Consider the following 16,088-nt stretch of genomic DNA (forward strand, 5'->3'; position numbering starts at 1 on the left):
TCTTACCATCCCCTCCCCTTTGTTAATGAAATTCCTGTCTAAGAGGTGAAAGATTCCCCATGGGCTTGCAAATAAAAAGCCAGTGTGGGAGCAATCTGTGGGAAGATGCATGCAGAGTGTGATGGAGAGTTCAGGGGCTCGTGTGACAATCCGTGCAAATGTTTCTAAAGGTGAGGGTATGTGTGTGGGTGTGAGGACCTGGCCGTTGGATATTTATGTATTTTATTAGCTAGATACGGCAGCTAATACTCAATTGCAGTGCACTAAACACATTATTAGGTGGGTATGATTTTGAGGGAATGAGGGAAGGGAGACAAGGTCTGGTGAGATCATCTGTGGGTGTATCTGTGTGTATTTGCTGGTTCATAGCACAAACCAGTAAGTACCATCCGGAGAGCCACACCCTGTATTTTTCACTTCACGGGAGAAACAGAAAGCCCACTGGAGTCTCTTGGGAACAGTAGCCATAAGTGAAAGAAGAGCGGCGCTCATTCAGAATATCTCTCTCTCTCGGAAAGGGGGGTGACGGGAAACATGTGTGGGAAAGAGTAGAGACAGGGGGTCCAGGTTAACTCAACCTTGGTTACCAGAGGAATTCTTTTGTCTCCTGCCTAATTCATTGCCTAAATTCTGACCGTTCTGTGGCCAAACCTGGATTCTTGCTGCCACAATTTTTTGAATGGGCAGGGTCTATGTCTTGTTTATCATTTGATATCCACAGCATTATTATTGTTATTATTATTGTTGTTGTTGTTGTTGCACAAATTATTATTATGACAGCACAAATTATGATGATGATGACAATGGTCATGATCCATAATCTAGTAAGACTGATTGTGTGTCAGGCTCCATGTAAGGCACTGTACAGAGAGTTTGTTTGCTTATTTAATGTGTAATCCTCACAACAACCCTATGAGGTTTTTTTTGTTTTTTGTTTTTCACCCAGGCTGGAGTGCAGTGACACGGTCTTGACTCACTGCAGCCTTGACCTCCCGGACTGAGGTGATTCTCCCACCTCAGCCTCCCGAGTAGCTGGGACCACAGGCACACACCACCACACGTGGCTAATTTTTTGTATTTTTTGTAAAGATAGTGTTACCCCATATTGCCCAGGCTGGTCTCAAACTCCTGGGCTCAAGAGATCCTCCTGCCTCAGCCTCCCAAAGTGCTGGGATTACAGCCTTGAGCCACCAGGCCTGGCTGAGTTAGTTTTTTATTATCGTTATTTTACAGATGAGGAAACAGATAGTCAGAAAAACTAAATAACTTTCCCAAGGTCACAGTGAATGGTGGAGGTGGAATTTGAATCCAGTTCTATCTGATTCCAAAGTCAGGGTTTCACTCAGGACTGGCTTGAACCAATACTTAGAAAGTTGCCTAAGAGTGTTTTCACCTATCTTTAATTGTGTTTTTGTTTATCATCTGTCTTCCAGAATGTGATTTCCATGACAACAATGACCTTTCTGCATTGTCTACTCCTGTGATCCAGCACAGTGCCTGGCTCTTGGTAGGTGCTCAATAAATATGTGCCATTTGTTCAGTTTCTAAATTCCTGTGGAGGCAGTACAGCCAACAGATAGAGGTCCTGGCATCCACAGAGTCTCATCCTGGTTCAGATGAGACATTTCTTTTTCTCTTGCATCATGTGTCAGCTTCAAGCTATTTCTCTTTATCCAGTGTATCATGGAGATTAAACCAAAAATGGTTGAAACCATGAAGCAGTTTTTACATCACTTAACTCTGCAGGTGTATGGTTCCAGTTGTTTGGGGGTGCAGTGATGAAACCAAGACCTCTAGCTTTTTCTGTCTTTCATTTTGTAGCTCTCAGTGTGACAGCATTGTCTCTCCTCAGGGTGGTAAGATGGCTGCAGTAGCTCCTTTCATCATATCTTTAAACAAAATATCCAAAGATGGGTAAAAAGTGGCCCAGGATTTCTTTCTCCTAAGTGTCTTTCTTCGTTAGAGAGGAAAATATTTTCAGAAGTCACTAGGAGTCTTTCACTTATGTCTCCTTGCTGAGCACTGGGTTATGTTAGCCAACACATTGGCTAAATCCATCATGTGCAAAGAGGAAAGGGATCAGGCTGATCATGGCTCCTCTCCTGGGCCTAAGGGAAGAATCCACCTTCTCTAGACAAATTGCTCTGATAATCTGAACAAAATCAAGATTCATTTATTAGTGAAGAAGCAGAAAAGTGCTACCCACAGTTTTGCCAATCTAAGAGATCCTTTAAAATACAATAACCTGAACTGCTTTCATGCTTGGGCACCAGTCCAGCCATGGCAATTGGGTTTTACTATATCAGTTCTCTCTTTCTATGCTTTTTTTTTTTCTTCCCCAGGGAGATAAGGTTGCTTTGGCTCTAGGTAAAATTATGAGTATTTCAACAGCCTGCAAATAAGGGAGGTAGCTGGCCACTAATTTTTTTCCTGCAGGTTTAGATCCTAGGTCTTTATACCACCACTGATTTCCAGGGACTACGACAAAATCTGTCAGCCTCTTGTCTTCTCCTGTGCCAGATGGGATTGGATGATGCTGTTGATTTCTTAGAGAAGTTGGGTCCAATACCACAACTAATTATAAAAACATGACTCATTTTCCGGCTCCTCCTGTTGTCTATTATATTTCAGTGGAATTCCAGAATCCCACATGTTTGCCTCTGCCTCTGCCTGAGAGCTCCAGCTACTGCCTGGGTTATTTAAACTAAAGACATATGGCTGAGATGGTAATTCTCACATAGATCTTTTTCTCCTGGTGAGTAACAAACTTCAAATTACCACCCACAGTAAGTGTTATTTTTCTTCTATTTGCTGTTCTAAACCTTTTCCTTGCCACAGGTTTTGGGAACTCTTTTCTTCATTGTCTCAAATCAAGAGAATTAGGAGGAAGAATGGGGTCATGAGATGTTCCTTCACAAGACAGGAAAAACGCCTGGCGGGGGAAAGTGGCTCAGTAAGTGTTTACTGTGACTGGACAAATGGTGGAAAGGAAAGAGCGTGGGCTTCTCAATCCTGCAGACTTGCATGAAGTCCCACTACGTCTGCTTACCACCAATTTGATCAAGGGTAGCTTATATAACTTCTCTCTGTTTCCTCATCTGTAATATGGGACCGATGAGAATTATCTCACAAGTTCATTGTCAGGACTAGAGATATGATATGTAAAGCACTTAGCATAATACCCAGAACATAGTAGGTGCTCCACAAATGGGTAGCTACTGCTAATAGTTACAAGAAGAAGCTGGATTTTCCTATCCTTGGTCATCTTTGTGGAACCCATGCAAAATAGTTAAACCCAAAACCTCCAGGTGCCACAGCAAACAGGGCATTGGTAGAGCCACATATAATGCAGGGATGTCTGGATAGTGGGGCAGCTATTCTCTTCCTACCAAAAGCTAGAGGTTGTTGAAGTGCAGGAAGTTGATTTATGGATAGGGAGTATGTGGGCCCGAGAAATGATGCAAAGAGAGAAAAGCCATTCCTTGGGGAACATAAAACTACCACGGACATTTCAGTCAATTCACAGTGAAGACTCTAAGCCTCCCAAGGGCCCAAATCTGACCTGTACAGAAACAAATGAGGAAGAGGGGGTAGCCAGAGGATAGAGGTGAGCTTGCTGAGAATTCTGCCCCCAAGTTTGGAGCTTGCAAACAGAGAGGCCGAGAATTCTGCAGATGCTGTGGCAGTTTGAACTCCTGGAGAGCCCTTCCTGGCCCAGCCTAGCTGGGACGTAGAACACTGTGGGAAGCAGAAGAGGATCAGCCGATGGCAGAGAACCTGGACAAAGAAAAGGATGCCAACCAACTGAGGATAGAGACGTTTCCCTTGGCTCCTCCCGGCAAAGGATTTTTCAGGTTTCCTGGTGAGGAGGGAGTGGAAGTTATGACATAATCACACTCTATATTCTTTGTAGTTTGTTGTAGGCATGGTAATGATTAAGTCATCCTTTCGGTGAACTGTATATACTAGATTCTTTTCTTGAGACGGAGTCTCACTCTATCACCCAGGCTGGAGTGCAGTGGTGCGGTCTGGGCTCACTGCAACCTCCACCACCATATCCAGCTGAAATAGTTATGTGTGTGTGTGTATGTGTGTGTGTGTGTGTGTGCATATATATATATATATATAGTATTTTTAATGGGAACAAAGTTTCACTGTGTTGGTCATGCTGGCCTTGAACCCCTGGCCTCAAGTGATCCACCCCCTTGGCCTCCCAAAGTGCTGGGATTACAGGTATGAGCCACCGCACCTGGCCTACTGCATATACTAGATTCTAAGTGTGGATTCTACCATCTTTCTAATTCATTTGTGGTCCTATGGAGTGTTAGAGAGTTGATGGCCGGGAGTTAAATGTTGCGTCCCATCAACAGCACCTGTGCCTGGGTAGGGTTGTCACATCTGGTGTGGCCCCTATTGTGTTTGTTCTTCTACTTAAGAAAAACAGTTTCTTCTCATTCCATTTAGATTCACCCAGGGTTTATTGAATGAGGAGGCCACAAGTATTATTTTCCTTCCTGAGCCCCTTCCTGTGATTGGCTAGAGAAGGGGATGGCCCTTGGCAATGGTTGGGAGGGGAGGGGCGGCCGGCGGGCATCACTCATCTGTGGAAGGAGTTGGGAAGGAGGCCTTTCTTCAATCATGAATGAATGCTTCCCTTTACTGCTGTCAGCCGGGGCTGCCTGAGAAGCAGTGTGGCGACATTCTCAGAAGGGATAGGGGTGGTGCCTCACCAGTCATGGTGGCCTCATCCATGACTGATGGAAAGATGTTGCAGACTGGGGCCACCTGTCCTGATTGTAATCCCCTAACACATAGGGTGAGGACAGAGTCCCCACACCCTGAAATTTCAGGGATGGGCCCTGTGCTAGTAGAAAGCAGGGGGTGGGGATCTGGGGACAAGAAAAGCAAAATCATTTGGTTAAAAAGCTTGCTTAACTGGGCACCAAACCCAGGCACTCTGGTTTCACAGTCCATGGTCTAATCACTGCACTGCACGGCCTTTGCAGCTACTTCTGACAGTGTCACAGGAGCCTCAGGTAGGAGGGAAGAGCAGTTACCACCTCCTCTGCACGGGGTGCCCCAACCCCAAGTTTTGTCTATTTAAGACATTGACTTCTGTGAGTGATTTTACTTGGATACAGAGAGGAGAAGAAAAGAAGGACTGAGCTAACAAAAATATAGTTTGAAGACAAAATGGAAGAAAACAAAAAATTGTGTGCCTGACATGACACAGTGGAGAAAGAAAGGGCTGAAAGTTATTTGGGATAACATCATGGAGTAACTGAAGGAAAAGAAAGAGTTTTGATTCAAATCTACAGACTCTTTTCTTCCTTCCTCCTCTACCCCAGAGCACCAAGGAAGACTCACAAGGCTCATGGATGACCTAGAAAAATCTCACCTGTCCTCTCCATGTCTCAGCTCCTCATCTGTATAAGGAAAAAAGTTGAGCCAGTTGATGAACCAGAGGTGATGTCTCTGATATCCATTCAGTTTTAATCTCTCGTCCTTCAAGGGGAGAGGGTCAGGGGCAGGTGAATGTGGAGGAGGGCCTCAGAGCAGCCACACAAGCAGGACAGCTGCTCCCATTCAGGGCTGAGAAAGCCTAATGCACGGGTGCAGCTTTCCCAAGTGTTTGTTTCAACATTAAAACACTACTTCCACCCCCATGCCTCCCTCCCAGTTCTCTCCCCAACCACCTGGCCTTCTCCAGACCTTTTAGCGTCCAGAAACTAGAGGACAATACCTGGCACAATGTAGTGCAGGGAAGTGGGCAACCAGGATCTGCTCCAGACACAACCCTCTCAACAGTGTATTTACTCAGTGCCTGCCTTTTCACTGCAGACCGGGGGATATCCTGAAAGAGAAAACTAGAGTGGGCTAGTAAAGAAGGAAGGAAGGAAGGAAGGAAGGAAGGAAGGAAGGAAGGAAGGAAGGAAGGAAGGAAAGAAGGAAGGAAGGAAGGAAGGAAGGAAGGGAGGAAGGAAGGAAGGAAGGAAGGAAAGAAGGAAGGAAAGAAGGAAGGAAAGAAGGAAGGAAAGAAGGAAGGAACGAAGGAAGGAAGGAAGGGAGGAAGGAAGGAAGGAAGAAAAGAAGGAAGGAACGAAGGAAGGAACGAAGGGAGGAAGGAAGGAAGGAAGGAAGGAAGGAAGGAAGGAAGGAAAGAAGGAAGGAAAGAAGGAAGGAACGAAGGGAGGAAGGAAGGAAGGAAGGAAGGAAGGAAGGAAGCGAGGAAAGAAGGGAGGAAAGAAGGGAGGAACGAAGGGAGGAAGGAAGGAAGGAAGGAAGGAAAGAAGGAGGAAAGAAGGGAGGAAAGAAGGGAGGAACGAAGGGAGGAAGGAAGGGAGGAAGGAAGGAAAGAAGGAAGGAAAGAAGGAAGGAAGGAAGGGAGGAAGGAAGGAAGGAAAGAAGGAAGGAAAGAAGGAAGGAAGGAAGGGAGGAAGGAAGGAAGGAAAGAAGGAAGGAAAGAAGGAAGGAAAGAAGGAAGGAACAAAGGAAGGAAGGAAGGGAGGGAAGGAGGGAGGGAGGGAAGGAGGGAGGAAGGGAGAGAGGGAGGGAAGGAAGGAGGGAGAGAGGGAGGGAGGAAAGGAGGGAGAGAGGGAGGGAGAGAAGGAACTATAAATCATCCTTGAAAAATGTCTAAAGGTTTTGATTTCTGCTTTTGGCAAAAATATGCTGTGGTCAGCTTTTGTTAAGTAATTCAGTGAAATTCTTCTTTGTGTATTTCAGGAAAACCCTGTCTCCTTCATGGCCATCTCTGAGGTTTCTGCAACCAGGCAAGCCCTGGCAATTCTGTGGGTGATAATTTAGGGTCCCTTGTAGAATGTCTTCTGATGTGGCACATTATATAAATAGTGGTGCACACTCTTGCATCTGGCTTTCACCTCTCTAGAGAGTCAGCTCCCAAACTAATCTTTCTAGTGGGCTCTGAATAACCTGCAAGAGGGTCCTGGGTTGATCCCCTGAGGCTGACACCCCTGACTTTGTTCTCTGAAGGAGGGAAATGGACTCTTCATGGTGCAGCCATTTAATGCCCCCATCTGTGCTAGAGCCAAATCTCAGACTGAAGACAACTTAGTATGGTGTCAGGGTTCAGAAAAAAGGCTTTGGGGACAAGCTGGACCTTATTCAAACCTAGGGTGATCAACTTTCTTAGTTTTGCCATAATTGTCCTGTTTTTAGCACTGCAAGTCTTAAATCCCAGAAAATCCCCAAGTCCTGGGCAAACCCGGAAGCTTGATCACCCTATTCGAGCTCTTTCAGGCCTTAGCCAGTCATTTTCCTTCTTTGAGCCTTAGTTTCCTCATATGTGAAGTGAGGGGAATGATAACAACATCAAAGGGTATGCATTTGAAGGTTAATATGCATTCAAAGATTGTTCACCAAGAAAGTTAGAAGTTTACATGACAAAATGGTCTTTCTGTTTCTGTTCCGAGAAGGAGTAGATGTGTTTTGACTGTTTCAAGTGGAGGTGTGAGGACAGCACTTGAGGATTCTGGAATACTCTTCAGGAAGCCTTGCAGGCCCTGGCAAATGCAGAGCACAAATTAAGGGTTCTCCCAGCTCTATGATTATGTGGTTAAGTGTAAATGGCAGAAGCAGCTACCTGCTTGCAGAAGTCACTTTTAGCAGCTACCACTTGCAAGTCACAAATAACAGATTATGAAATCTTTTCTTTTAGGCTTCTTTATTGCCCCTTGGCTATTGTCTGCAGAGATTCTTAACTAATAGCCATGTTCAGAATGACTGTTTTCCAGAAACCACTGTTTCATGGCTGAAAAATGAAAAGAAGTCAATGTTTTCTAAGGACTCCATTGCAAGGCAGTTGCAGGACAAGAGTGGATTTCGCAGGCATCTTAATTCCTGGCAGTAATGGCTGAGGGCTGTCTTGGAGACCAGAAGTGGCAGGCAAGAACTCCCTTAACAAAAGAGAGGCAGGGGGATTATTTATTCAAATGCCCTGGTAGAAGAAGGCCTAATCAAAGACACCATAGAAAACAAGCCACAGGCAGATAGGGAATATTTGGAACATGAGAGTGTCAAAAGGATCCAGGCTTTTGCTAAAGGAAAGGAAATGACTAGGGGAAATGGCCTTTTTATAATTGAGCGGAGCTATGTCAGAGCTATGCGCCAAGGGTTGGGGATTATTCAAAGTGCAAACACCTTTATTATCCTGGTCCTCCCACCCCCATCACGAATGAAGTAAGAATCATTAGAATCAGTGCCAGATTCTGACTGAAAATAGAGGTCTTCAGAAGTTGGCAAATTCAACATGCAAGACTGGCACAAGTGATAATGAACTTGTTCTTGGCCACGGCAGTTGATGACACAATTTTGCATAATTAGAACACCTTTGGAAGTAGGGAGTAAAAAAGGACCCTCCAATCTGGAATTGACTGATTTACATAAACATTAGTGTGATTAGTGGTTTCAACTCTTAAGGTACTTCCTTGTCATTTACATTCTAATTGATGATAGAGTAGAATGCCAAGGGGAGCAACACTGATGGTGTTTAGTGCCATACAAAATGGCCCACGAGGCTGTGGGGAAGTCTGTAAAGTAGGTGTTTCTAGGTTACCAAAGTCATCTTCTTTTCTTGTGCTTTCCACCCTTTCCTAGAGAAAATTAAATTCTAAAACAGCTAATTTAGAAGTCAAGAAATTTCATTATCAGAATAATGCATTAAGGCGTATCCGCTATCTCTTGCTGAGTAATAAATCACCCAAAAACATAGTGACTTAACGACAGTCGTTTTTAACCTCTCCCAGTTTCTGTGGGTCCGGCATTCAGAGAGGGCTCAGTGGGGAGATTCTGGTTTGGAGTCCCCCAAGTGGTTGTCAGAAGAAAGGCTGGAGCCAGAACAGCAGAGGGGCTGAAGAAGCTGCAGTCTTGCTAGGCACCTCTGTCTTCACAGATGGTCTCTCCATGGGGTCTCTCTCTAAGAGCTAGTTTGAGCCTCTTCACAACATGGCAGCCTTAGAGTAGTGAAATGCTCCAGTGCAAGTATTTCAGCTCCCAACACAGCAGCTGCATCAACCTTCGTGACCTGGCCTCAGAAGTTTCTGTTGGTTACAAGTGAGTTACAAGCCCCCTTAGGTCCAAGAGAAGGAGAATTTGATGTGACTTCTTAATAGAGAATGGTGATATTCTTGAGGGACAATGTGGGGTAAGAGATAGCACTGTGGCCATCTCTTGAAAATACAATATGGGCCGGGCACGGTGGCTCATGCCTTTAATCCCAGCACTCTGGGAGGCCAAGATGGGCAGATCACCTGAGGTCAGGAGTTCAAGACCAGCCTGACCAACATAGAGAAGGCCCGTCTCTACTAAAAATACAAAATTAGCTGGGTGTGGTGGCACATGCCTGTAATCCCAGCTACTAGGGAGGCTGAGGCAAGAGAAGTGCTTGAACCTGGGCAGTGGAGCTTGCAGTGAGCCGAGATCATGCCATTGCACTCCAGCCTGGGCAACAAGAGCAAAACTCCGTCTCAAAAAAAAACAAAGAAAATACAATATGCCGTCAGGTGTAAATAATTGATGATCATAATCTTTTAAGGAAATATTTATATTTTAAGAAAATAATATATTAACTCAAGCAAATCTTTAAACTAGTAGAGTAGGTATAGAGGAACCTGTGGCAACTGCCTCCAGTCCCTTCTTCTCATTACCTCTGATTCTTTTTTTTTTTTTTTTTGAGATGGAGTTTCACCCTTGTTGCCCAGGTGCCCAGGCTGGAGTGCAATGGCACGATCTTGGCTCACCACAACCTCCGCCTCCCAGGTTCAAGAGATTCTCCTGTCTCAGCCTCCCGAGTAGCTAGGATTATAGGCATGTGCCACCACACCTGGATAATTTCGTATTTTTAGTGGACACAGGGTTTCTCCATGTTGTTCAGGCTGGTCTCAAACTCCCGACCTCAAATGATCTGCCTGCCTCAGCCTCTCAAAGTGCTGGGATTACAGGTGTGAGCCACTGTGCTCGGCCACCTCTGATTCTTTAGAACAATTGTATGTAATATAAGTCTCCTAGGGCTGCCATAACAAAGCACCACAGACTGAGTGACTTAAGCAATAGAAATTTATTGTCCCACAGCCCTGGAGGCTTGAAGTCTGAGATCAAGGTGCTGTCAGGGTTGCTTCTTTCTAGGGCTGTGAGAGAAGCCATGTCTCTCCCTTATCTTCTGTGGTTTACTTGTATCTTTGGCATTCCTTGTTCTGTAAAATCATCTCCCTGATCTCTGCCTTCATCTTCACAGGGTGTACTCCCGGAATGTGTACATCTGTGTCCAAACTTTCCCTTTTTATAAAGACACCAGTCATATCAGACAAGGGGCCCGGCCTAGTTCAGTATAATCTAAACTTGACTAATTACATCTGCAGTGGCCATATTTACAAGTAAGGTCACATTCTGAGGTACCAGTGTTGTAGGACTTCAACATAATGATTTTGAAGGGGACCCAATGTGACCCATAACATACCTCTTATTTTCTGAAGGAAGAAGCTTCTTTTGATATGGTTTCTGGGAGCAAGAATTGAAATAGGTAAAATTTTCCAATTTTGTATCTGTCTTTTCCTTTTCATGACACTGGACATTCCCTCTAGCCTCCTAAATACCTTCTTTACATTTTAAGTAAAGGTTTTCATTAAGGTGATTAATGTCTTTAGAGTAGTTTAGGATTAAATGTTCCTTTAATTAAAATGTAATTATCAAATATTGGTTATGGGGCCTCATCCCTTTCCAAACTTTCCATAGTCCTAGTGCCCCTAGTTATATAACTTCGGGTTGCATGGGATTTTTTTTATGACTCTCCCCTCATAACCTGGGATTCACCTATGCAGCAACCTAGTTTAGTAAAGAGGCTTAAAGAGCAATTTATTGACTTTAGGGATTTGAGATTGTTCTCTCTCAATTTATTTCCTTTGAATGTTTATAGAAAAAAAAAAAAAGCACAACCAACTGCTCACTGGGGAAGCCACAAATACTTGGCTTTCCTGCCCTGGCACTTATCTTGCACTTGATGTTTTCAAAATACAACTAATCATTAAATAGCCAGTTCCCGCTACATCTTTGTGAGATGTGAGAATTCTTGCCACTTTCAGTAAAGGAAATTGAAGTAGAAAGCACCAAGGTGACCTGTGCAAAGTAACAGAACAAATCAGAAGCAGACCCAGTGGCTGCCATTTTATGAACTAAAAGTTTGTCCTGTGTAAACCCAGAGACAGGCTGTCACGGCCTTCTCCCTTTCCTTGGAGGAGTAGCACACAGGCAGGAGTGAGCAGACGCCAAGCACACAAGAACCATGGCCAGCAGATACCCACTGGGAGCAGCCATGTTGTTAGTGCTTGTAAAGCTCCCTGGAGATCTCAGAAACCTTAAGGTGAACTTTTGGGACATGATACCCTGAGTCAGATGGGACTCCAAAGCAATCTCTTTGGTACTGCAGGGTGGTAAGATCTGGGAAATCTGGGTCACATGAACAATAATGAAAAAGATGTGGAAGGTATTCCTTCCGTCCTAAACTGTAATCCTCTTGATCATAGGCTCTATTAGAAACAAGCTCCCTGAAATCCTTTGGTCTACTCTTAAGCCAGTAGGCATTAATAGCAAACTTTAAGGACTTCCCTTAACTCTAGGAAGACACTACAAGAAAGAATCATAGGCTTTAATGTGGCTGCCTTCCCAGAAATGCTGGGAGGCACCAGATCACCTTTCTTATTTGCAAAGTTCTCATTTTTTTTCCTCTGGTGAAAAAAAATTGCATAGAATTGGCTGGTCCTATACTTAAGTGAGGGGAGTTCAATGGGATGGAAATTATCTTATTTAAGGTGCTCACCCAGACCAGCATTTTACACTTAGGCAGGTAATTGAAGCAAAATACATCCTTAAAATCACATTCTCCTCTCCTGATACCAAGCTTCTCTTTCCCTAATTTTTTCTTTACTCATTTACTTTTTTATTTATTTGTTTTTTATTTTTTTCAGATGGAGTCTTGCTCTGTCGCCCAGGCGGGAGTGCAGTGGTGCAATCTTGACTCACTGCAACTCTGCCTCCCGAATTCAAGCGATTCTCCTGCCTCAGCCTCCTGAGTAGCTGGAATTACAGGCATGCCGCCATGCCCGGTTAATTTTTATATGTTTAGTAGAGACAGGGTTTCACCATGTTGGCCAGGCTGGTCTCGAACTCCTGACCTCAAGTGATCTGCCCACCTCGGCCTCCCAAAATCCTGGGACTACAGGCGTGAGGCACCGCGCCCAGCCTACTCATTTACTTTAAAGCTGGCATTGGTCTTTCACTCAGCAGAGGCATAGCTGGTGAGGTGTGTTTTGCTTTGGTAATATTATTCTCATGTGGAGTAAAAGACAAAGTGGACCTCTTTTGGGGCAAGAATATAGTAAGTTGAAGCTTGTCTTTTTCACATCAAAATGCCATCTTGGTCCTGCATCCCCAAATCCTCGGCATAAAGATTGAAGCATTTAGGTTTATTTGCGTAGTCAAAACTAAGAAACTCATCCTATTTCTCATTTAGTCTTGGCCATTGGGAATCTCAGAGTCAAATTTAGTGCTCAGTTTCACTATGCATTCTTAGTTTAAGTTTTCAAGCATAAAACTATCTTAGTTCAGGCTGCAATGACAGAATACCACCAACCGAATGGCATAAGCAATAAACATTTATGTCTCAGTTCTGGAAGCTAGAAAGTGTAAGATCAAATTATTAGGCTATTTAGTGTGTGGCGAGGGCCATTTCCTGGCTCCTAGAGAGCTGTCCTCTTATTGTGTCTTCATATGGCAGAATGAGGGCTAGAGAACTCTCCAGGTCTCTTTTATAAGGACACTAATCCTATTCATAGCATTCCAACCTTGTGACTGACTTACCTCCCTAATGCCCCATCTCCCACTTCTGTCACTTTGGGGGGTTAGAATCTCAACCTGTGAATTTTGTGGGACACAAACATTTAGCCTATAACAAAAACTTTTACATACACAACTTTTATTATGATCCATATCTTATTTGTATTTGTAAGGGTTTTTTTAAACTACAAGCTGCCTTAAGTCTTTTTAAAAACCAATTTAAGCATGGTATTAATAATAAAATATATTTTAAAAATCAATATAACATTCAACAATGAGAACGTTCTTAAAAATCAGTTTGTTTTGTCCACAGGTTGATCAGGGAACACTGAAAAATGACAACCAGTTCTGGTATTCACCCAGGGCACACCCATCCTGCCACACTGGAAGTTAAGATATTGAACTTTCTGTATGAGTTGTTCAAAGCTGCTGCCCTAAAGGACATGAACAGACACTTCTCAAAAGAAAACATTCATGCGGCCAACAAACATGAAAAAAAAACTCAGGCTGGGCACGGTGGCTCATACCTGTAATCCCAGCACTTTGGAAGGCCAAGGTGGGTGGATCACGAGGTCAGGAGTTCAAGGCCAGCCTGGCCAAGATGGTGAAACCCTGTTTCTACTAAAAATACAAAAATTAGCTGGGCATGGTGGCAAGCACCTGTAATCCCAGTTACTCGAGAGGCTGAAGCAGGAGAATCGCTTGAACCCGAGGGAGCGGGGGCGCAGAGGTTGCAGTGAGCAGAGATTGTGCAGCCGCACTCCAGCCTGGGTGACAGAGCAAGACTCCGTCTCAAAAGAAAAAAAAAAGCTCAACATCACTGATCATCAGAGAAATGCAAATCAAAACCAAAATGAGATACCATCTTACACCAGTCAGAATGGCAATTATTAAAAAGTCAAGAAACTGCAGATGTTGGCAAAGTTGTGGAGAAAAAGGAAGAACGCTTTTACACTGTTGGTGGGAATGTAAATTAGTTCAACCACAGTGCGGCGATTCCTCAAAGATCTAGAAGCGGAAATACCGTTTGACCCAGCAATCTTATTACTGGGTATATACCAAAAGGAATATAAATCATTCTATTATAAAGATACATATATTTTCATATATAAAGATGTATGTTCATTGCAACACTGTTTACAATAGCAAAGGCATGGAATCAACCCAAATGTACATCAACAATAGACTGGATAAAGAAAATGTGGTACATGTACACCATGGAATACTATGCAGCCATAACAAGGAATGAGATCATGTCATTTGCAGGGACATGGTTGGAGCTGGAAGCTGTAATCCTCAGCAAACTAACGCAGGAACAGAAAAGCAAACACCACATGTTCTCACTTATAAGTGGGAGCTGAACAATGAGAACAGAGGGAGGGGAACAACACACACTGGGGCCTGTCGGGTGGGGGTTGGGGAGAGGGAAAGCATCAGGAAGAATAGCTGATGGGTGCTGGGCTTAATAATACTTAAGTGATGGTTTGTTCTGTGCAGTAAACCACCATGGCACACGTTTACCTATGTAAACTGCACATCCTGCACATGTACCCCAGGACTTAAAATAAAAGTTTAAGGGGAAAAAAAGCTGCTGCCTGAGCCTGCTAAGTACCTTCCACAGCCACTTAACTCCACCCCCTGCCTGAGACCACTTCCTCATCCATCCTCCCAGGATCCAGTAACCAAAGAGGACCTAAAGGACCAGCTCCGGGCTATGACCAGTTGCCACTCTCACAGATCAGTGCTTTAGCCATTCTGATGGTTAAGTATATTATAACACTCCCCCTCAGAGGGAACTTTTTGCTATTTTTGCTTCCTGTTATTGTAAATAATAGCTTTGCTTATTGATATAAGTTCTGGGTAGTGGCAAAGAATACAGACCCTGAACCTGCTTGGATGCAGCCTGGCTCATCCTCACCTAGTCCCTGTGACCTTGGTGAGTTCTGTGTCTTCTGTATACCTCCTTTCTTTGTAAGTTGAAGGCTAAGAGTGGTATCCACCTTGCAGGACTGTTGAGAGGAGTAGCCGAGTGAATCGATGTATAGCAGTTAGAGCAGTGCCTGTTTCAAGCATGGTGTGTTAGCCGTTATGATTGAGCGTCTACTACGTGCCAGACACAATACTAAATGCTTTGTGTTTGTTATATAACTCGCAAGTACTCTATCAAGTAGGTATTGTCATCCCTACTTTAAAGAGACTAAATCTCAGGGCGGTTGAGATGTGCTCAAGGTTACAGTGCCAGCGATGGACAGAGCAGAGGTAAATTCCTATCTGTTTGACCCAAAGGCCAGGCTTCCTCGCTGCCCTAGGTTCTTCTCTGGTGGAAGTGGCACCTTACGGCAAAGAAGAAAGGAGATGGCTGGCTGCTCACAGGTATCTGGTGACGGCTGAGTAAGTGAAGATGCTCAGTGGAGACAGAGACCTCATGGAGGTGGGGTGGCAGATGGAGCTCCCCTCTGCCTCTTCTGCTTCTGTTTAGAACAAAATTCTCCCATCACCCAGGCTGAACGCCTGGCAGTCATCCTGCCCCTCCCCGTCTTCACTCCCAGACGAAGTCACCAAGTGCCCCGATTCTGCTCATGTGATGTCTCCTACCTTCCTGCCATTCCATCCATGCCTGTGCTAACACTCCACTTCAAGTTCTCATTACATCATGTCTAGATCATTTCAAAAGCCTCTCAACTAGTCTCCCAGCCCCCGGACCTCAGTCATCACTTCCAAAACCACCATGTTATTCCTAAAGACACTGCTGCCATCACGTGATTTCACCATTCAAAACCTTCCAATGACTACTCAGTGTCTACCGAATACAGGGAAGCTTTTTAGACAGACATTCAAGCTGACATTCATTTAATTCTAATCTTCGTTTCCAAATTGCTCTCTCGGGACTCCCAGTAAGAATCCTGTGATTTAGCCAGGATTATTTACTTGTTATTCCTTAATGGTGCTATTTCTTTCCCACCTCCAAGCCTTACCCACTCCACTCCCCATGGCTGCACAGCGTCTTCCTGTCTTCTAAATCCTGTAGGTCCATCATGACCCAATTTGGCCCCATCCCTGCTGTGACACCTCCCCTAAGCGCTCTGCAGGACTAGAACCTCTCCATATCTGAGTGATACTGTTCACTTGGGACTTCACCTCCACTGCCTTATGTTATGAATTTGCTTTTTATTTGAATATGCTCTGCTTTCTCAGTTACACTATGAATGTCTTACAGCCAGAGGGGAAGGAGATGATGGCAG

The 16,088-nt window shown here is 44.3% G+C and overlaps 1 long non-coding RNA gene across 1 annotated transcript; it reads left to right on the top strand.

Moving 5' to 3' along the window:
- The first annotated feature begins 6 nt into the window (after window positions 1–6).
- On the top strand, window positions 7–14,594 carry LOC126955067 (uncharacterized). Its single transcript, XR_007725799.1, has 4 exons — window positions 7–170; window positions 1,434–1,507; window positions 2,632–2,786; window positions 13,160–14,594. It is a non-coding gene; the product is annotated as an uncharacterized LOC126955067 (long non-coding RNA).
- The last annotated feature ends 1,494 nt before the right edge of the window (window positions 14,595–16,088 follow it).

This window comes from Macaca thibetana, chromosome 5 (assembly GCF_024542745.1).
Source record: "Macaca thibetana thibetana isolate TM-01 chromosome 5, ASM2454274v1, whole genome shotgun sequence".
NCBI classification, from domain to species: Eukaryota; Metazoa; Chordata; class Mammalia; order Primates; family Cercopithecidae; genus Macaca; species Macaca thibetana.